Source organism: Pristis pectinata, chromosome 19 (genome assembly GCF_009764475.1).
Source record: "Pristis pectinata isolate sPriPec2 chromosome 19, sPriPec2.1.pri, whole genome shotgun sequence".
In the NCBI taxonomy this organism is placed as follows: Eukaryota; Metazoa; Chordata; class Chondrichthyes; order Rhinopristiformes; family Pristidae; genus Pristis; species Pristis pectinata.
In genome coordinates, this window is record NC_067423.1 from 18,903,311 (window position 1) to 18,925,529 (window position 22,219).

The following is a 22,219-nucleotide window of genomic DNA, read 5'->3' on the forward strand; positions in this document are numbered from 1 at the left end:
CAATATTAGTATCGGGACGGCCAGCATACTATACTTTTTCTCTAATGTAAAACAGAGATGCAGAGTAGTTTTATTCAACATACCCACAATGTTCTTCTTCTAATTTGTAATCTCACTGCTTAATTTTCAAGAGTTTCACTGTTCCTGATGATTGTTTTTTTCCTTTACATATATGTAAAAAAAATCCTTAATTTTGATATTCCTTGCAAAATCCTTTTCATTCTTCTTATTTGTGGCTTGTACTACCTGATTTGTCACCTTTTGCTGCTCTTTGCATCTCTCCCAGTCAGCAAGATCTATGCTAGTTTGGGTCAGATATATGCCTTGTTCTATACTTTTATGTTGGTTTATATTAAATTATCCATGGCTTTTTTTAGGCAAGTAGAGCTGATGTCGATTAAATTCCTTTCCTGTAACTCACTTCATCAATCTGTGGTTGTTTTACCCATTACCAGATTTGCTGGATTTAGCATGGACAGTTTCTGTGTCATAAAAGGGAATGCCAGCCTTTAAATCTACAATCTTAATAGTAGTTCTGTAATTTGCCTTTTGGAACACTAAATTGAAATGTCATCATATTATGATCTTTATTGGATAGACATTCATGTGTTGTTCAGCTGCTAACTGAATCTGGCTTATTACTAAGTCCAACATGATCTACTCCCTTGTTGTTTTATAACATATTACTGTGGTAAACTAAAAAAGATCACCTGACCTAGTCTGCTTACCTCAATCCATTTGAAAGTTAAAATATTCCGTTAAAACCCACCTTCAACTGGGCACCAGTTGAAAAAACAAACTGAACTTCAGGGATTAATGTATGCTCAGCAACCTCTCAAAAACATGTCTGAAAATGCAGTACCCATTGTTCACACAATATTGAGAGGAATGGCCAATTAATCTGCTTGGTGTAACAAGATTTCTCCATAGTGTTCATTCACATTCACACTTTTCCTCCAAAAATGTATTACTGCACACATCCTTGGATTCCCATAAACCTTGGCACAATTTCCAACTGTGATACTGAGCTAGAGAAACAAGGGACTGCAGACACTGGTTCTAGATGAAAAACACTATGTTGCTGGAGGAACTTAGCAGGCCAGGCAGCATCCATGGAGAAAAGCAGACAGTCAGGGCCCTTCTCCAGCAGTGAAGATAGGAAAAGGGGAAGCCCAATATATAGGAGGGAAAGGCACAGCAATGATAGGTGGACAAAAGAGGGGAGGCAGGGTGGGCACAAGGTTATGGAGATTCCTTATACACCGACATCTTCTACAAACCCACTGATGCCCACAGCTACCTCGATTACAGTCCTCCCACCCTGTGTCTTGCAAGGATGCGATCCCTTTTTCTCAATGTCTCTGCCTCTGCTGCATCTGCTCCCATGATGAGGCTTTCCACTCCAGGACATCCAGGATGTCCAACTTCTTTTCTAACCAGGGCTTACCCCCCGACTGTGGTCGGGAGAGCTCGCACCCGTATCTCTGCCATTTCCCGCATCTCCACTCTCACCCCCACCCCTCCCAGACCCAACAGAGATAGGGTCCCCCTTGTCCTCACATTTCATCCTACCAGCCTACGTATACAACACATTATTCTCCACTACTTCCACCATCTCCAACGGGACTCCACCACCAAGCATACCTTCCCCTCTCCACCCCTTTCTGCCTTTCACAGGGACCACTCTCTCTGTGACTCCCTCGTTCACTCTTCCCCCCCACCGCCACCCATCCCGGTCCCACCCCGAGAACTTTCCACTGCCCCTATGCCACCTCCATCCAGGGATCCAAACAGTCCTTTCAGGTGAGAGAGAGATTCACCTGCACCTTCCTTAATGTCATCTGCTGCATTCGGTGCTCCAAGTGTGGCCTCCTCTACATTGGTGAGACCAAACGCAGACTAGGTGACCGTTTCGCAGAACACCTGCGCTCTGTCCGTAACTGTGACCTGCATCTCCCCGTTGCCAGTCACTTCAACTCCCCCTCCCACACTACCACTGATACGACAGTCCTTGGCCTCCTCCTCTGCCAGGAGAACTCCAAGCACAAACTGGAGGAACAGCAGCTCATTTTCCGTCTTGGAACCTTGCAGCCTAACGGCATGAACATTGAATTCACCCACTTTAGGTAATTTCCACCACCATAACCACCACCACGATGCTTCTTCTCTTTTTCCCTTTCCTAGTCCTTTTTCCTCTCTCTTCTTACCTTTTACCCATCCCCTGGTGGATCTGCTCTCCTCTCCCCAGCACCTACCTACCACCACCTCTTACCTGCATCTACCTATCACCTCCCTGTGCCCACACCGTCTCCCCTCTTTTGTCTACCTATCACTGCTCTGCTTTTCCCTCCTGTATATTGGGCTTCCCTTTTACTATCTTCAGTGCTGGAGAAGGGCCCTGACCTGAAACGCTGACCGCCTGCTTTTCTCCACGGTTGCTGCCTGGCCTGCTGAGTTCCTCCAGCATCATAGTGTTTTTCATCTAGAACCAGCGTCTGCAGTCCTTTGCTTCTCTAGCTCAGTATCACAGTTGGAAATTGTGCCAAGGTTTATGGGAATCCAAGGATGTGTGCAGTAATACATTTTTGGAGGAAAAGTATGAATGTGAATGAACACAATGGAGAAATCCTGTTACATCAAGCAGATTAATTGGCCATTCTTCTCAATATCGTATGTACAATGACTGAAACGTTGACCCCCTTCTTTTCTCCACAGATGCTGCCCCCGCACCTGCCTATAACTATCTCCTATCTGCATCTACCTATCACCACCTTGTGCCCACCCATCTCCCCTCTTTTGTCCACCTATCACTGCTCTGCTTTTCCCTCCTATATATTGGGCTGACCCTTTTCTACCTTCAGTCCTGAAGAAGGGCCCTGACCTGAAACACTGACCGCCTGCTTTTTTCCACGGTGCTGCCTGGGCTGCTGAGTTCCTCTGGCATCATCGTGTTTTATTGACTCAGCAGGAACTCAGCAGGTCAGGCAGCATCTATGGAATGAAATGAACAGTCACTGTTTTCGGGTTGAGACCCTTCATCAGGACTGGAAAGAAAGAGGGGATGTAGCCAAGATAAAAAGGTGGGGGTAAGGGGTGGAGCAAGAGCTGGCAGGTGATAGGTGGATCCAGGTGAGGGGGTGAGGGAGGGAAGAGGGTGGGAATGATGTAAGAAGCTGGGAGGTGACAGGTAGAATTGACAAAGGGCGAAGAAGATGAAATCTAATAGGAGAGGACAGTGGACCATGGAATAAAGGGAAGGAGGTGAGGAGGGGAACTGGAGGGAAAATGTATGGGTGATGGGCAGATGGAGAGGGTGGGTGAGGGGAAAGAGATAGGATGGTAGCAGCCAGTGGGATCAGGAAAAAAAAAGGGTCAGAAGGGAGTGGTTACCGGAAATTAGAGAAATCGATGTTTATGCCATCAAAAGAAGCGTTGGTTTGAGATTTATATATATGATTGAAGAACACTGTGGAGTAAACATCATGGACGGAATAAGGGATGTTTAATGGTAGAACAGTGCTTAAGTTACTGGACAAGAGTCCAGAGACCTGGGCCACTGGTCCAGAGATACGAGTTCAAATCCCATCTTGGTAATTAGGAAATTTAAATTCAAATAATTAAATAAATTTAGAATTTAAAAAGAGCTTGCTTCAGCACTGTGATGATGAAATGACTGAACTGTCACAAAAACCAACCTTGTTCACTAATGTCCTTCAGGGGAAGCAAATCTGCCATCCTTACCTGGTTGGCCTTTTCATGAGTCCAGACCCACCACGTGCCCACGTCCTGTGAATGAATGAATGAATAAAGAAAAATATAACGTAGTAGGAGGTCGAGGATGATGGGTGAGCAGGACATTGGGTTGAGTTTAGTACATGCTGTATATCTTGGATGGAAGACCAACAAGGAAAGAAGTGACATGGTCAAGTGTGTAAATGGTATAAGCACGTATAGAATCATAGGAATAGACGAAGGCCATTCAGTTCCTTGAGCCATTTCTGCCAGTCAATAAAATCATGCTAATCTGTGCCCTAATTCTAATCACCTACCTGGGTCTTTATCATTTTATAGCCCCTTCATCAAAACTCTATCCATCTCAGAGATAAAATTATGTTACAGTTTCCACAACTGGTATATTGTGGAAAGGTTATAAATTGACATAGGTGTGGTAAATATAGCAGCCATCTCAGTGATAGAATGTGAGGTTTGGAATTCAACTCAGGAACATACTACCAAATTAGGGAATGGTGTGTTTAAGCCTCATAAAGTGGTAAGATTAAAGATAAGAGAGTGCATTCTGCACCAAGGGTTGTAGACAATAAGGAATTAAGCTGTGAGTTAGGGACAGGATAGAGTGAAAGGCAACTGCAAGGTTAAAGGCGTTAGAAAAGTAAACTGTGTGGGAGTGAGGGAGGAGGAGTCACAGAATCATGCAGCAAAGAAGGGTTTTATTCAACCATTGAGCTCTCCAATTATTCCCACTCTCCCACTCTTCTTCCATAGCTCCTGCAGACCTTCCCTGTGCTGTGAAATGTATTGTTGAATCTGCTTCTACCATCCTTTCAAGCAGAGAGGCTTCTGGATCATTACAATTTGTTGACTACAACAATCTCTCCTCTATTTTTTGCCAATCTTCTTTGATTTGCATCCTTTGCTTACAGATCTTCTAGGCCCCCCAATAGTGTCTTATTTATTCAATCAAAATCTCTCAAGATTTTCAACATCTCAATTAAAACTTCCCTTAACCTTTGCTCTAAGGAAATCAAATATCTGCTACAACCTCCATAATTTTGTATCTCCAATGGAAGATAGCTGATAGAGGGACAGATTAGTGGCAGGGATTTGAAGGAGATAGACAGATGGGACAGCTCAGAGGTGGACTAGTGACAAAGGTTTGCAGAGAAGTGAGGAATTGTATGATTTGAGGGCACATTCTGCTGACAATGGTATGGGAGGGAGAAACAGATTAAGTGGTAAAAGGTGGACTAGTAGCAATGGTTTGAATAGGGAGAGATTAGGAAATTCAAGAGTGAATTGGTGGCAGTGATTTGAGTGGGTGAATGGATGAAGAAATGTTGATGTCACTTGGCAGGGAAGGGAAGCTGAGTGGAGTAGATGCAGGAACTGGGCATTTTTACAAACTGGCAATAGAGATTTTAACTGAGAAGTGGATCTTGGTTTACAACAAGTGGAATACTGGAGGAGTTGAGCTGAGGGTAATTGCAACAGTAGCTGTATAAACTAGCATGAGATTGTACCCAAGAAAGTTTATCCATTCATTAGATTTGGTTACTCATGACAATGGAGGGAATAGAATGTGCTATTGAAGGAAGCGATTTCAGTTTTTGGGTGCACTTCCTGATATCCATGTGACTTAACAGGAAGGGGAGTGTAGGCACTAGGAAACAAATCAATGGCCTTAGCCCTGGACAAGACAGAGTGATTGGGAGTAATACCCCAGGATCATCCAATGACAAAGCATTCGGGTGTGATACTCCAGTGATCAGTGCAGAGATCCCAGAGACACCCATAACTGGGCAGGAACCATGACTGTCAACCAGGGAACCACAACGAGGCATGAGATAATGGTTCTTCAGGAGTGAAGTGCCAACGAATGGGCACGATACCCGGGTGTTCAAGCTGAGATCCTAGCGTCTTGCGGGGCCTTGAACAAACAGGCATGAAAACTTTATGATCAGGTGATCAGCCTGGTAATTGGGCATGAGACCCTAATGAGTGAATGCAAGATAGCCTGATGATAGGCAGAGACCCAGCAATCAGATGTGGAACCCTGATGATTAAGCAGAGACCCAGCAATCAGATGTGGAACCCTGATGATTAAGCAGAGACCCAGTGATCATGCACACAGCCCCCTAAGTTAAGCTGCCATTAATGTCTCCATAGCCAATCGCCAGTCCCAATGCTCATGCCTGCCCAGACTCCATGTGGTGTTGCTGGGCGACAGTTTTCTATTCGCCGCCTTTTTGAGCTCTGTGCAACATCATTACCATGGTAACTGCCGAGCACAGTCTATAATCATAGACAAGCTCTGCCAGCCCTCCTCCGCAGGACAGGCCCCTTTAAAAGAACCCACAGCCGACTAACACAGGCTCCAATGGTTAACACTAGAATTTCTGTGCACAAATTCACAATGGGAGAAAGGGTTTCATTAGTGTCGATCGAACACTGCCTCAGTGCAAAATCTCACCGAATCTAAGATGGACCGGAAATCTTTACAGGATGTTGCCCTCTCCACCTGGAACCTAATCGATACTACATCCCTCAAAACTCCTCTCTGAGTCTCAGCAACCCCTTACCCTCCCTTTCCGTCCTCTCCCTTCCACTTGACCATCCCCCCCAAAGCTGCTGACTCTCTCTCTCCTGAAGGTGCTGACTTTGAAAGCTGCTGGCTCTCTCCTCCCTATGACAGGAGTCCTAGCGTCAGACAGCATGGCAATAGGGACCTCAGCCCACCAGTCCACACAATTTTAAATAGCCAATTAACCTTCCAATCAGCACAGCCTTGGCATGTGGGAGGAAACTGGAGCAGCTAAAGGAAACCCATGCAGTCACAGGGAGGATGTGCAAACTCCACACTGACAGAATCCAAGGTCATGATCAAGTCCAGGTCTCTGGAGCAGAGAGGCAGTGGAACTAACTGATGCACCATTTTACCTTTCCTGAAGATGCTGACCCTCTCCTTCCCGTGAAGGTAATGACTCACTCCCCAGGTCCCTTGCGGAACTGAACTCCCTCTATTCATTCCTGCGACTGACTCTCCCCCCTCCCACCTTGCACACCTTCTTTGAAGAGACTGACACCTTCTAACCTCTCCTGGTGCTCACACCGTTCTCCAGAAGACTATGCAGTTCGCACCTTGACAAAGCTCCATCTCTCCTACCCTGAGAGGTTAGCTTCACAATTCATAAGCTCCCTAAACCAGCAGCAAAACCCTAAATAATATTTTATAATCTGAAAAATTAAACCTGTTTAAACAGAATCTTTCTTAAATTGTCACTGGATGGCCATGTCTGGAAGTCAACAAATAAAACAGCAAGATCCCAAGTTGATTGCTGACGTCAAGATGGCCCGGTCTAAATTCAAAAACAATCCTCAGAAATCCATGGTTAGCTAGGAATCTGAGCCTCTCATCATCTCCTGCTCTGCCACCGTGTTTGGATGTTGGGGAAGCGGAGCTGGGGGAGATTGGAGGGAAGGAAGTGAACAGTCTAAGTTCATACCTAAAAATAAGGCAATCCCACAAGAATTAGAGGCTGTGGAGATATATCCCAGTGAGAGTCAGTGTCTGAAAATGCACCCCAGTGGGCAAGTCTGTGGATTAGCATCCAGTCAACAGCTGTGGAACTGCACCCCAGTCAATGTTTTGTGACCCCAGTCTGTGCCTGTGGAACTATACTCCAGTGAGTCAGTGACTGTAGAACTTTACCCTGGTGAGAGTGGGTGTCTGTTATATCCATACCCCAGTGATAGTATGGGAAAAGGTAAAGTTAAATTTGCCTAAGTTTGTGCTGTTACCAACCAAGTACTTACTACATAATATCTGAATTGGGGAACAACACAAAGAAAAACGATTCAAAAATGCAATTAACATTTTATCACAAGCAGCAGCAATAAACATATTCCTCCACATTTACTAAAATGTTACAATGGGAAAATTTTCTGAACTTTAAAAAGATTAATATCACTTGTACTTTTCTACATTTTTAAATTGCCGACAATTTTAAGGTTTAAACAGTGAACTGGATCAGGCACGATGGAACTGGGTGATAAACAGGCATTGCATGAACTAGTCAACCACAGACTAATATAATTCTCACCCGCCTTCAAGGTAGACATTGTCCGTAGGACTGTAAGAACAAGGAGCGCAGACTCCCCTCACACACGCAAGTTGCCTCTCGCCTCTGGTTCTCCCTCCAAGTGACAATCTTTTCTATGTAGATCAGGAACTCTGACACATTTCTGCTAATTTCCTGAGCATGCTCAGATTGTATAAGGAGTCGAAGGCTTCCCACCACTGGGCTATTTTTGGAAACTGGCTTGTCATTATTGTGAAAAGAGCTGCTGGTAGGCCCAGTAATGGAGCAGAGTGACACAGCACTGCACCAGAGTGCTCCCCAGCAGAAGAAAGGCAAATGATAGCACTGAGAAATGTACAAAGCCACACTACAACACTTCTTTCCTTTCTTGTGGTCTCTCAGGCTAATCAAAGGAGTTAAGTGCTTCACAAACACCACTTCAGTCCTTCATTAACTCTTTACCTCTCACCAGAAATTGATGCAATGCATACGATGCAAGATTTCTCACAGGAGGATTGTTAATATGTATTGCCTTTTTTATTGAACTGTAATTGACTAGCTGTCACTGTTAGACTCTACTCAAAAGGTTTGATAACTCCAGCAGTATAGAGTCCAAAACTCACTTTGTGAGCACAAAGTCAATGAGTCTGTTCTCAGACTATGTTTAAAGGTCCAGTAATTCCTGGTATGTGGTCCATAACTCCTGGTCTATGGTTGGATCTTGCTTAAAGAGTCATGTAACTCCTGGTCTCTGAATGAGCCCTGTTTAATAACTTCAGAGGTTCCTGCTCTGTGGTCAGACTCTGGACATCTGTGATCAAGCATTCCATTATTAGTATGGCTTTACAACTAATCCCTTACAACTGAGGCTGATTGGAGTAGGTGATGCCATGGGTTAGAGAATCTTAGTCATAAAGAGACACAGCATGGAAACAGACTACGAACCACCCATTTACACTAATCATACATTAATCCTTTGTTTTATTCTCTCCATGTTCTTCATCCACTCCCCCAGGTTCTACAACTCACTTACACACTAGGGGCAATTTACAGTGGCCAATTAACCTATCTATCTACTTGCCTTTGGAACATGGAAGGAAACCAGAGCACCCAGAGGAAACCCACATGGTGACAGGGATAGGGAGAACATGCAAAACTCCACACAGTCAGCACCCAAGGTCAGGATTGGATCCAGGTTCGCTGGTGTTGTGAGGTAGCAACTCTAATTGCTGCACCACTGTGCTGCCCTCCAGGGAATGAACAGGACCAAAATATGATACTGCCAGCCCTCTGCATGAGCAATATGCTGGTCCTACTACTAAGACCTAGTCAACCACTTTCCACTCATCTGACCAACAACCATTCACATCAACTTCCCCTTTTCTGTGCCAAAGCCAATTTCTGATCCATACTGCCACTGAACTTTTTATTCCATAAAGTTTAACCTTGCAAGCAAAGCTACTATGTGACATTACATCAAATGCTGTTTGGAGATCCACTTACAACATACCTGCTGCACTAACCTCATCAATTGCCTCAATACTTCATCAAAAGACTCATTCCAGTTAGTTAAACACAATTTGCCTTTTACAAATCCCTAATGGCCTCCATTAATTAATCCAGCCTCATCCAAGTGGTTGCTAATTTGTCCTGGATCATTATTTCTAAAAGCTTTTCCACCACTGAGGTCAAACTGACTTTATTCCAATAAAGCACTTCTGCAACCTCTCCAAGGTCTTGACCTTCTTCTCAAATTATGGTGCCTAGAATTAGAGACTATTTTCAGCTGGGGAAGCACCAATGGTTGATACCTTCCTTAATTCTATACTCTCTGTCACCACTTATCTCTATTTGATTAAAATAAAATCTCATTTCTGCTCTGGTTCTTTCAATGGAGGATCTGTGCCCACTGATTTCCAACCCTATTGCCACTAGAGTTTCTCTTTGCCAATCTATCAAACTTATTTTCATTTTGAAAACCTCTGTTCAAGTTTCCCCTCAATCTTCCCTGTTCAAAGGAGAACAATCCCAGCTTCTCTCCAGATAACATTAGTCCTCTATCTTGTACCATTCTAGTAAATTTCCTCCATACAGTCTTCAAGTTGGCTTCCCTAAAAAAAGTGTATTCCTGGAATTAGCCACAATACTCCAGCTGTGATTTATAAACGTTTAGCATAATTTCCTTACTTTTGTATTCCATGCCATTATTTTTATTGATCACTGGGTGGTGGTGGTGGGGCCACAGAAGTGAAGCAGGGAAGGATGTGAACATGAGAAATACAAGAGGCCATTTGGCCGCTTGAGCTTGCTCTGCCATTCAACAAGCTCATAGCTGATCTACCTCCAACACTATTTTCCTGGACTATCCCCATACCCCCTGATTCCTGTAATCCAGTGATCTCCCCTTTTAACAAAATTAAAGATTGTGTCTCCACTCAGCCATTTGGGGTAGAGAATTCCAGACAATCACCCTCACCCCCATCTTTTGAATGAAATAACTGCTCCTCATTTCAGTCCTACATGGCTTATCAGCTATTTTTAGACCAGCGCTAAGGGCCACTCAGCTGGGGAAACAGGAACAGAAGCAGTAAGCCAACCAGCCCCTCAAGCCTCCTCCACCATTCAGTAAGATCATGGCTGATCCAATTTTGGTCTCAATCACTCTCCTATGCTCCCATACCCCTTGACACTCAAACATCTATCAATCTCCACCTTGAATATTCAATAGCTCCTCCTCCATAGCTCTCCAGGACACAGAATTACAAAGATTCATGACTCTCTGAGGGAAGAAATTACTCCTCGCCTTTGTCTTAAATGGGTGAGCCTTCATTTTGCCATCATGTTTCCTAGTTTTAGATAACTCCCTCACCATCTTTTCATAATTCACCCTGTTATTCCCCCTCAAAATCTTACAAGTTCCAAAAAGATCACCTTTCATTCTTCTAAACTCTAATAAGAATAGGCTTAATCTGCTCAATCTTCCTCCATGTGCCAACCCATTTATCCCAGCAATCAACCCAATGAACCTCTCTGCATTTCCTCCATGCAAGAAAATCACTCGTTATACATGGAGACCAAAACCGTACAAATTGTTCCAGGTGTGGTCTGACCTGCACTCTGTAAAACTGCTCAAAACTACCCCTTGTAATAAGGGCCATTAGCCTTCCAAGTTACTTGCTAAGCCTGCATGCTTTTTTTTGTGTTTTATATGCCAGGACCCCCAGATCTCATTGTATAGTCATATTTTGTAGTCTTACTCTACTTAATAATAATTTGCTTTATCATTCCTTCTAAAGCAATTACCCTACATGTTCCCATTTCATACTCATTTACAGATGCCCACTCATTGAACCTATCCATATTCCTTTTCAGGCTTTTTGTGTCAGTCTCACAATCTGCTAACCCAGCTATCTTTGTATCATCAGCAAATTTGGCTACCATCAGTCCCTTCATCTAAGTCATGAAAATAGTTGAGGCCCCATCTCTGATCCCTATGACACTGCAGTAGTTACTGATAGTTAATCAAAAAATGAACCTCAAATGACCTGTAAAGACATCCTCCCCACATCTACCATTGAGCCCTCCAAGAATTTTATATGCTTCAAAGAGTTCACACCCCATTCTTCTGAACTCCAGACAATACAGGTCTAAGCCTTTCAGTCTATCCTCATCCTTATCAACCCAGGGACTAGTCTGGTGAATCTTCACAGCCCTCCCCCCAATACCAAGAATATCCATTTTTAGGTAATGAGGCCAAAATTATGTACAATACTCCTGGCGTAGTCTCACCAAGGTCCCATAGAAATATCATAAGACATTTTTACTCTTGCACTTAAATACTCTTGCAATAAAGAGCAACATGGCATTAGCCTTACCTGCATGTTAACTTTCAATGACTTATGTATAAGGATACCCAGATCCACTTGAAAATCAACACTTCCCAATAACTCACCATTTAAAACTCAACTTTAAGTGGATAACTTTGTATTTTGGAACTAATCAAAAACCTCTTGAAAATCCAAATACACCACATCCATTGATCTCCTCCATAGCTTCTCTACTGGATCCTTAAAGAACTCTAGTGGATTAGCCAAAACTGATTTCCTTTTCCAAAATCCATGTTGAATCTGCTCAATCACATTATCATTTACTAAGGTGTCCTGCTATCACATTCTTTAATATAGGTTCCAGCATTTTCCCTACAATTGATGTCAGGGTAACAGGTGGTAGTTCCTAATTTGCTGAGATCACATTTGCTACTTTCCACTCTGCAAGAATTATTCCATAATTTCAAAACTTTAGGATGTAGATCATTAAAATCTTGGCTTTTCAGTTTTTAGGTTCTTTAATTAAAGTACGAAACTGCAGATGCTAGAAATATGAAACATAAATGAAATCCTGGAAATATTCAGCAGATCAGGCAGTATCTTTCTCTCTCCATAGATGCTGCTTGACCTGCTGGGCATTTCTAGCGTCTTATGTTTTTGTTTCAGACTCGTTTACCTTTCTGGTAGTACTTCCTTTGCTAATACTGTACTTATTTCATTTATTTTCTCATTTCCCCTGGACACTTGGTTCCTCTTGTTTCCAGAAGGCTCTTCGTGTCTTCTTCTGTGAAGACAGGCACAAAGTATTTGTTTAATTCCTCTATTTCCTTATACCCCAAAATAAATTCTCCCATCTATATCTGTAAGGGACCCACATTTGACCTTGATGGTCTTTTTCTTCTGACATATATCTAGAAGCTCTCACACTCTGTTTTTATGTTTCTTGCTGTACTGTACAGTATTACACTGTAGTATTACTGTGGTATTTTATCTGGAATTTACTATGGAATTTTAGAATGACATAACATGGCAAGTTAGCATTCTAGAACTAAATTCCACTTACAAAAGATACCTGTAATAATAAGCAATCAATCATCTTGCAGCTTAACCAGCAACTCTCAATCAAACTTGGACATTGAACCAAACTAATTTGTGGGACACTACATGTAAGAATATTAACTCATTCACAAATGAGATACTACTGGGACTGCAAGATAACCATTGCACAAACATAATAGAAAATCGGTTGCAATATGAATAGCAACTGCTCTGTGCCATGGAAACCAGCATAGCAACCTGGTGAATCATACTGTGCTCTGTGTAGCTATCCCAGAACTACATCCAAATTCTGAGCTCCAAATTGGAAAATTGAGCTCCCACTCACTCGTTCATTAACTGTGTGTGAGAGATGGGTCAGAGTGAAAGAGTGAATGCCAAAAGAAAGAATAGTGCAGGTTGAAGGGATATTGTGGGCAGAGAAAGTGATTAAAATGGGGCTAAAAAAGAGTATGAATCAGAGAAAAGGAATTCAGATACAAGGAGAAAGAAATAATGGCAGAAGGATAATAGTAACCCAGCCAAATTAAGAAAAACAAAAGGAAAAGAGAAAGGGGGAAAGAGAGAGACACACACATTGGGTGGGTGGGACGGAGAGAAGAGAGAGAGAGAGAGAGAGAGAGAGATCATTATAAACTGAGAATTTAGCTCAATCAAAATCAGAAATATTTTTTAAATAAAACAAATACAGGCTGATAGATTCAACTTGCAGCCAAGTTCAATCCTATCCTTACCAACAAAGGTTGCCACTGATCTCCTTGGAGACTGGTCTACAGAGACAGATACTCTCACACTGATATTCAGCATTTGATTAGAAATGATTGGTAGTCTGACTTTCAGGTCTCCTTCCTTATGCTGGGTCTGCACAGACTCAGGGACAGCAAAGAGCTGGATATTTCCTGATTGTTGCTGTGTATGATCATTGTGTACATTCATTTGTTGCTCTAAGTTGGTGTCCCAGTGAAGGGTCTCTGTGGGAGTGAATATATCTGACCTTCCAAGTCTGGTTAATGAAGGGATTGTGAAGCTAGGTGTTAGTACTTATTTTCAATAAGCATTGATCATTCACTTACACATCATCAATTCTGGTGACTAAGCAATCTCTTGCATGAATTACTCAGAGCTTGGCTCCCAGGGATGAGGTTTCATTTGCCGGAAATCAATCACCAGTGGCTGAATTCTTCAGTTTTACTTCTGAAAACTCTCTCCACCCATGTCTCCATCCGTGGAGACAAGCTTGGGATTGATACAAAGCAATGGGAATAATATGGAGAAAGAAGGGCAGTGGGTTTAGTTTGGGAATGATACAGGACCACTAGAAAAGAGAGGAACTGGCAAAATAGGAGAGTGTAGGAGAATAGGATTACTTTGGGATTTTCACAGAGCCATGGACAATCAATATAGTCATGATTGATCCATGAAAGTGCTAGAAAAAATATGAGGGTTACATGTTCACCTTGTAAGTTTAATTAGTATTCTAATTTTTTTTGGCTCTGAATGCAGCATTGAACCATTAATACAGTATGTTCATGTGGTTCTACTGAATCTAAAGTCAAACAACCTAATCATCTTTAAGGAGATATCCCGGTAATTATAACCCTGCAGTAGTGTGATGAGGCATCTTAATTACATGCTTTGCACCAAAATTCTAACCATAGCCAGTTTCTGTGTTGTATCTTCATCACCAGTGCAATCCCAGTCACTCTGATTTCCAAACACTAACAGCTAGTAGCCAGCAATGAAATCCACTATTATACATGCAAACCTTGGTCTTATGGGGACATTTACAAAATTATTTACTTAACCAACACAGCAAATAACATTCTGGAAGGGTGAGGGTTGGTGAGCCTTTTCTTGCTCCTTCAAATCCTATGAATTCTACTGTTTCTAATTCAGGAATACCCACCAATCTGAATGAGATTAATTAACTTGGGAACAACACACAAAATGCTGGAGGAACTAAACAGTGTCATTTATTACATCCAGTGCTCCAGGTGCAGCCTCCTCTATGTTGGTGAGACCCAACGCAGATTGGGGAACCACTTTGTCGAGCACCTTCGCTCCATCCACTGTAACAGCCAGGATCTCCCAGTCCCCAGCCACTTTAATTCCACTTCCCATTCCACACTGACATGTCTGTCCACAGCCTCATCTACTGCCGAATTGAAGTTAGATGCAGATTAGAGGAACAGCACCTCATATTCCGCCTTGGTAGTCATGGACATTGATTCCTCTAACTTCCGGTAACTACTCCCCTCTGTTCCCTTCCTCCCCCCCCCCTTTGTTTTCCCTTATCCCACCGGTCCCATCACTCCTTTGCTTTCCCCTACCCCACCCTCTTGATCTGCCCATCACCCATACGTTCTCCTTCCAGTTCCCCTCCTCACCTCCTTCCCTTTATTCCATGGTCCACTGTCCTATCAGATTCCATCTTCTTCAGCCCTTGTCACTTCCACCTATCACCTCCCAGCTTCTTACATCATTCCCACTCTCCCCCCCTCCCACCTGCCTATCTTCTCCTCTCTCACCTGGATTCACCTATCAGCCGCCAGCCCTTCCTCGACCCCCTCCCCCTACCCTATTATACTGGCTTGTCCCCTCTTTCCTTCCAGTCCTGATGAAGGTCTCGACCCGAAATGTCGACTGTCCATTTCCCTCCATAGATGCTACCTGACCTGCTGAGTTCCTCCAGCATTTTGTGTGTAACTCCAGATTTACAGCATCTGCAGTCTTTCTTGTGTCTTAATTAATTTAGGAGCCAGGATACTCAAATATGGTCCATATTGTTCAGCATTGGATCTCAAGGCAATTTCCCACTTTGTAATAGGGGCAGTTTTATGCTAAAGATGTCTGATGGCAATAAGTGCTCTTATTCAGTTCTCCATAGAAACATTTTGATATGTGCAGAAAAGTGCCCAGAAATAAATAAGACCATATGAGGTAATGAACCCTTGACATCAGTCCTCCAAAGTGCCCAACTCTTTTAAAACAGACACATTAGCCGTGATTACAGAAAGCCAAGCGGAAGTTAACAGTGCATAATAACAGGACTAATGGGGTGAGAATCTTGGAGAGTCTAACAATGCAGCTTAATTATCCTGAAGTGTGCATAGAGGTACAAACTAAGAAGGTGTGTTTGTTAGTCACAGCAGGCATGATTCACTACAATTAACAACAAGGTGATGTCCTTTAGGCTGAATCGTGACAAGCTGAAGTGGTTACTAAGGACTCAATATTCCTGCACATGGATATTTATAGACTGCCTGTAACATTCACACAACAACCCACATTCCAAGTTCTATTTAATCAGCTACTCATTACAGATCATCACACACATTTAACAAAGCTAAACAATGCCTTCTATAACACAACTTTACTGTACCAATCATACACAAAGCTAAATTGAGCAGAAGACTTTGTCCATTAGGATTCTGCACAATAGGAGTGAATGGGAGGAGGTTTATTCCAGTGAGACTGAATGGGGATTTTTTTTATTACTACTCAACTGCCTATTTGTGTAACAGTACAGAGTTTCTGACTGGAATTAAAACACAGTTTTCTATCATCTGATGTGGCTTCCATCTCAACAGAATGCAGTCCAAGGCTCATGCCTATCATATCTGAATGGCTCTTATCAGCAATCATTTCAACCTTGGACAGCGTTGTGCAACAAAGTGAATGCTAATGTTGACACATCTTTCCCAACTTCAACAGAGTTAATCCTGTGAGAGCAATGGCAGTTAAGTCTGAGTCTGGCCAGAACCTCCAACCACCATTACTAGCAAGCACCCACTTCTGTCAACAAGAGAAATTTGCAGAACAGCAATAGGATCAGTCAATAACTCCTGCTCTTGTACTTCGATGTTCTTCATAAATGTAAATACTAAGCTGGGGAATGGGTCCATGGTGCAGAAGAAAGTGAACAAAAAAAAAGGACATTATCTTGCTCTCCAAGTCAGTTTCTACAATCTTCAATGTAGAGGTTGTAAAAGATGCTTTAAAAAGAATGCATGTTACTAACTTTTTTCTAATAGTTTGTTGATCAGTAGTTTGAGGGATTGATCATTTTGACCATCTGAAAATTCTGTCTGCAAATATAACCCTAAGCTCGCAGTGACTCTCCATTTTATTTCTACCACATTCACCTTCTTGCACTCAGCTCACACATTCTCTACCCCAATCCTCTTGTGCCTCCATAATGGACGTTGAAAACTCCGTGAATTGCTCCCATTTGGTGATGATTAGTGGAGCAGTGGAAGATGATCAGGGGACGAAAGGAGTTCGCCTGGTGACCAGGGATGGTAAATCTTTGATGAACTGTTTACCCGCTATACCTTTGTTTAATGACCTTTGTGGGTCATTGAGAAACCTTTCAGATATCTTTGTGATTTCTTTACCTTACTTGCATTGAAGATCTGAGAGTGCAGATTGTAGAAACTGACTTGGGGAGCAAGATAATTGGATATGCCAATTAGGAAGGTCACAGACTGCCACTGGAATGGTGATCATATAAGGATAACAAAGGAACATGGAGGGCTTGATGCTGCAAAATGGTGATGCAACTCATGAGCCTGAATCATAACTACTCTGCAAGTGCAGCAAACTTAAATCTCTCATCTTAAATCTAATATATAGGATTCATACAACTTTCCCAGAGGTGCAGGGTTTCCTTGCAAAATGAAAATAAAACTTGTTGTATACCAGCAGATCCACCTTAGTATTCCTCATATTATCAGAAGTGTGACAGCAATTGTAACAAGACGTGTGTACTATACAAAATCTTATAGAGTTATGTGAGGATGCATATCCCCTGAACAGATATATGGATGCAATCTTCAATGATACTAGATGCATGATTCAATGTATTTGTTATGGACAAATATATATATACTGCAGACAAGAGGGGCTGAATGACATCATTTTCAATGCTGTTGCTGCATGTTGAGGCTAACTTTGTGTCTATTTTATCTCTCATAGTTACAGATTCCAAGCTCCAATTGAGCATTGCGTTGATAACATTGAACATATTGTTTCCATGGTTACTCGGCACTGACGCTTATAAATACTGACACAATTACAAGAAAACAAATAATTCCCAGATACCATACAATTTAACTCCTTGAGGATATTACATACATAGACATAGAACATAGAACAGTACAGCACAAGAACAGGCCCTTTGGCCCACAATGCTGTGCCAAATTAATTAAACTCGTAATTAAACGCCTAACGAATCGTTTCTGCCTAAACAATGTCCATATCCCTCTATTCTCTGCACACTCATGTGCCTATTTAAGACCCTCTTGAATGTCTCTATCGTATTTGTCTGCATCACCACCCTGGCAGCGCATTCCAGGCACCCACCACTCTCTGTATAAAAAAACCTGCCACTGTATAAAAAGAATTCTCTCCAATAGCTTCCCTACCACTGCTGTGAGACTCATCGGTCTATAGTTTCCAGGATTATCCCTATTTCCCTTCTTGAATAATGGAACAACATTAGCTACTTTTGTCTCTCTCAATAACCTGGGGTATATCCCATCTGGCTCTGGGGACTTATCCACCTCAATGTTCTTTAAGAGACCCAACACTACATCCTTCTATATCTCAAAATGCCCTAGTATATTAGCACGCTCCACACTGATCTCCCTATCCTTCACTTCCTTCTCCTTGGTAAATACTGATGCAAACTACTCATTTAGGATCTCTCTCACACCTTACACCTCCAAGCACACGTTCCCTCCTTCTTCCTTGAGTGGTCCTACCCTCTCTCTAGTTATCCTCTTGCTGTTGATGTATGTATAGAATGCCTTGGGATTGTCTTTAATCCTACTTCCCAAGGACTTTTCATGGCCCCTCCTGGCTCTCCTAATTCCCTTCTTGAGTTCTTTTCTGGCTTCTTTATAATCCTCAAGGGCTCCATTTGATTTTAGCTTCATAAACCTTACATACACTTCCTTTTTCTTCTTGACTAAATTCACCAACTCTCTCAACATCCAAGGTTCATTTACTTTGCCATCCTTGTCCTTCCTTCTTACTGGAACATAATCGTCCTGTACTCTGTGCAGTTGGTCTTTAAACACCCCCCACGTGTCAGATATGGACTTGCCCAAAATCAGCTGTTCCCAAATTAACTCTCCCTAGTTCCTGCTTAATACTCTTCTGATGTGCCCTGCTCCAGTTTAATACTCTCCCACAAGGTCCATGCTTCTCCTTATCTACAGCTATCTTAAAACTTAAGGAGTTGTGGTCACTGTTCCCTAACTGTTCTCCCACTGAAAGGTCAGTCACCTGGCCAGGCTCATTTCCTGATACCAGGCCCAGTATGGCCCCTCCTCTCATTGGACTATCTACATACTGATTTAAGAAACCCTCCTGGATGCACCTAATACATTCTGCCCTGTCTAAGCCGCTTGTACTAAGAAGGTCCCAGTCTATATTAGGGAAGTTGAAGTCACCCACGACAACATCCCTAATCTGCCTGCATATCTGTTCCTCAATGTCCCGCTGGCTATTGGGGGTCCGTAGTATAATCTCATCAGAGTGATTGCACCTTTCTTATTTTTGAGCTCTATCCATATAAACTCAGTGGATGAGCCCTTCATTAAGTCCCTCTGAATGCAGCTTTGATATTTTCCCTGATTAATAGTGCAACTTCCACCCCAACCCCCCACCCCCCCACCCCCCTTTTTACCTCCTTCTCTATCTTTTCTCAAACATCAAAACCCTGGAACATTATGCACCCTGTCCTGTCCCTCTCGCAACCAAGTTTCTGTAAGGGTCACAACATCATAGTTCCATGTACTGATCCATCACCCTACCCCAATACTCCTAGCTTTAAAATAAGCACACTTCAACCCATTCATCCCATCATGTCTATTACCTTGTTCCTGCCTGTTCTTCCTTACAGACTTGCTGGTCATGAGATCTACCTTCTGCTCAATCCCTCCACTTTCTGACCTGGAGCTCTAGTTCCCAACCCCCTGCCAAACTAGTTTAAACTCTCCCGAGTAGCACCAGCAAACTTCTGGGCCAGGTGTCAGTTCCCCTCCAGTTAAGGTGCAACCTGTCCCTCTTGTACAGGTTGCCCCTGCCCCAGAAGAGATTCCAATGACCCTGGAACCTGAAACCCTGCCCGCTGCACCAGTTCCTCAGCCATGCATTCACCTGTTCCATTTTTCTATTCCTGCCCTGATTAGCACATGGCACCGACAGTAATCCAGAAACTACTACCTTTGAAGTCCTGCTTTTCAGCTTCTTTCCTAACTCTCTATACTCACTGCACAGGACCTCTTCCCCCTCTCGACCTATGTCGTGGGTGCCAGTGTGCACCACAAGCTCTGACTGCTCACCCTCCCTTTTGAGAATGTTCTGCAGGTGCTCAAAGACATCCTCGACCCTGGCACCCAGGACGCAACACGCCATCCTAGCATCTGTTTTGCGGCCACAGAATTTCCTATCTGTCCCCCTAACTATAGAGTCTCCTATCACTATTGCTCTGCCTGACTTTACCCTTCCCTGCTGAGGCTCAGAACTGGCCACAGTGCCACTGACCTGACTGCTGCTGCTTTTAAAAAAACTTTAAAACTTTATTTATACAGCAGAGTAACAGACCATTCCAGCCCAACGAGTCCGCACCAGCCAATTACACCCATGTTAATCTACTAACTCGTACATCTTTGCAATGTGGGAGGAAACCAGAGTACCCGGAGAAAACCCACGCAGTCGTTGGGAAAACGTACAGACTCCTTACAGACAGCGGCAGGAACTGAACCCTGATCACTGGCACTGTACTAGTGTTACACTAACTGCTATGCTACCATGCCACCCTGATAGGTCATGCCTGCAGCAGTATCCCACGGGGTACTTGTTGCTGGGGGGACTAGCCACAAGGGGACCCTACACTGTCTGTCTTTTCCCCTTACCTCTCCTGGTGATCATCCAACTATCTGCTGCCAGCACCCTGGGTGTGACCACCTCACCAAAGCTCTTGTCTATGATGCTCTCAGCATCTGGACAATCCTAAGTACATCCAACTCTAGCTCCAGTTCCTTCACATGGTCAGTCAGGAACTGCAGCTGGGCGCACTTCCTACAGATGAAGTAATCAGGGATTTTCCCTGATCTCCCACATCCTGCAGGAGAAGCATGCCACTGTCCTAATGGCCATCCCAGCTACTCTAATAGGAAGAGTAATTCTAAGGAAAACCTTACCTGCCTCTACCTTCTCTTACCTGCTCAGCCTCCTCTCACTGAAGCCTCAGCACTTATATTCAACCACGATACTCACAGCTCAAACACGGCCACTCCCAAAAATTGGCCACTCCAAAATGGCTAAAATACCAAGAGTATTTAAAAACAGCAGATAGTTCAATCTATACCCACTAAATAATGATATGATTCCTAAAAGACTGACAGAAATCATTGACTACTGTGAATGGGTCAGATGAGGGGTATGCCAAATGACTTAGGAACAGCTGGAGGCCATTCACCTCTCAAATCTGTTTTACCATTCAATTAGATCACAGATGATCTATATATAACTCCTTCTACCCATTTTAACATTTTTTATATTCCTGCATGGAATGTGATAAGAGCAGCATTTATTGTCCATCCCTAAATGTCTTTCAGGTTATCATCCATGTAGGCACTAACAACATAGCTAGAATGAGGAAGGAGGTTCAGCAGAAGCACAAGGGTGATAATCTCCGGATTATTACCTCAACTACATGCAATTGGTGAAGGGTAAATAGGATTAGAGAGGTAAATGCATGGCTCATAGTTTGGTGTGGGAGACTGGGATACTGGCACCAGTGCTGGGGAAGAAGAAAGTTGTTCTGCTGGGTGGGCTCCACCTGAACTGTACTGGGACCAGTGTCTTGCTGAATCACATAACTAGGGTTATAGATAGGGCTTCAAACTAACTAGGAGGAGGGGAAGACCCCAATGAAGGAAGGTTTAATAAATCAGCAGAAAATAAAAGAACAGTGGCACAGGATAATGAGGGGGAAACTGGAAACCATAGTGTGATAGGCCAGGGCAGAAGATGTAAACAAAAATATACAAAACAGAGCAAATCCAGAGCTGTAAAAAATGTAAAACAAAAATCAAAGTTGTTACAGCAACGTGGTTGTAGGGTGACCAGGACTAGGGTGCTCAATATTCCAGGTTAAGCACTTTTCCAAAAGAACAGGCCAAGGGAGAAAGGAGGTGGGTAGCTTTGTTAATTAAGGAAGACACTAGAGCAGTGGTGAATCACGCTATAAAGACAGTGATAATGTAGAATCTATTTCAGTTTAAATAGTGAATAACTGGGCAAAGAAGACATGGGTGGGAGTAGCCTATAGACCCCCAAAGTATGATCTCCAGTAGGTCAGAGCATAAATGGGGAAATATCAAAGGCATGTTTGAAGGGAACTGCAATTATCATGGGAGATTTTAATCTACATATTGATTGCCTGAACCAAACTGGCAAGAGTATCGTAGAAGAATTTGTGGAATGTGTCAGAGATTGCTTTTT

The 22,219-nt window shown here is 43.0% G+C and overlaps 1 protein-coding gene across 2 annotated transcripts in view; it reads right to left on the reverse strand.

Moving 5' to 3' along the window:
* Window positions 1-22,219, reverse strand: part of LOC127580315 (uncharacterized) — a 93,610-nt gene that overhangs the window by 53,403 nt on the left and 17,988 nt on the right. The window contains exon 1 of one of the 2 annotated variants that reach the window (XM_052033611.1): window positions 7,839-7,953. The exons of the other annotated variant lie outside the window; for it this stretch is intronic. The gene's annotated coding sequence lies outside the window, so the exon portion shown is untranslated. Of the gene's footprint in view, window positions 1-7,838; window positions 7,954-22,219 lie in introns of those variants that run through there. 2 annotated transcript variants of the gene reach the window in all.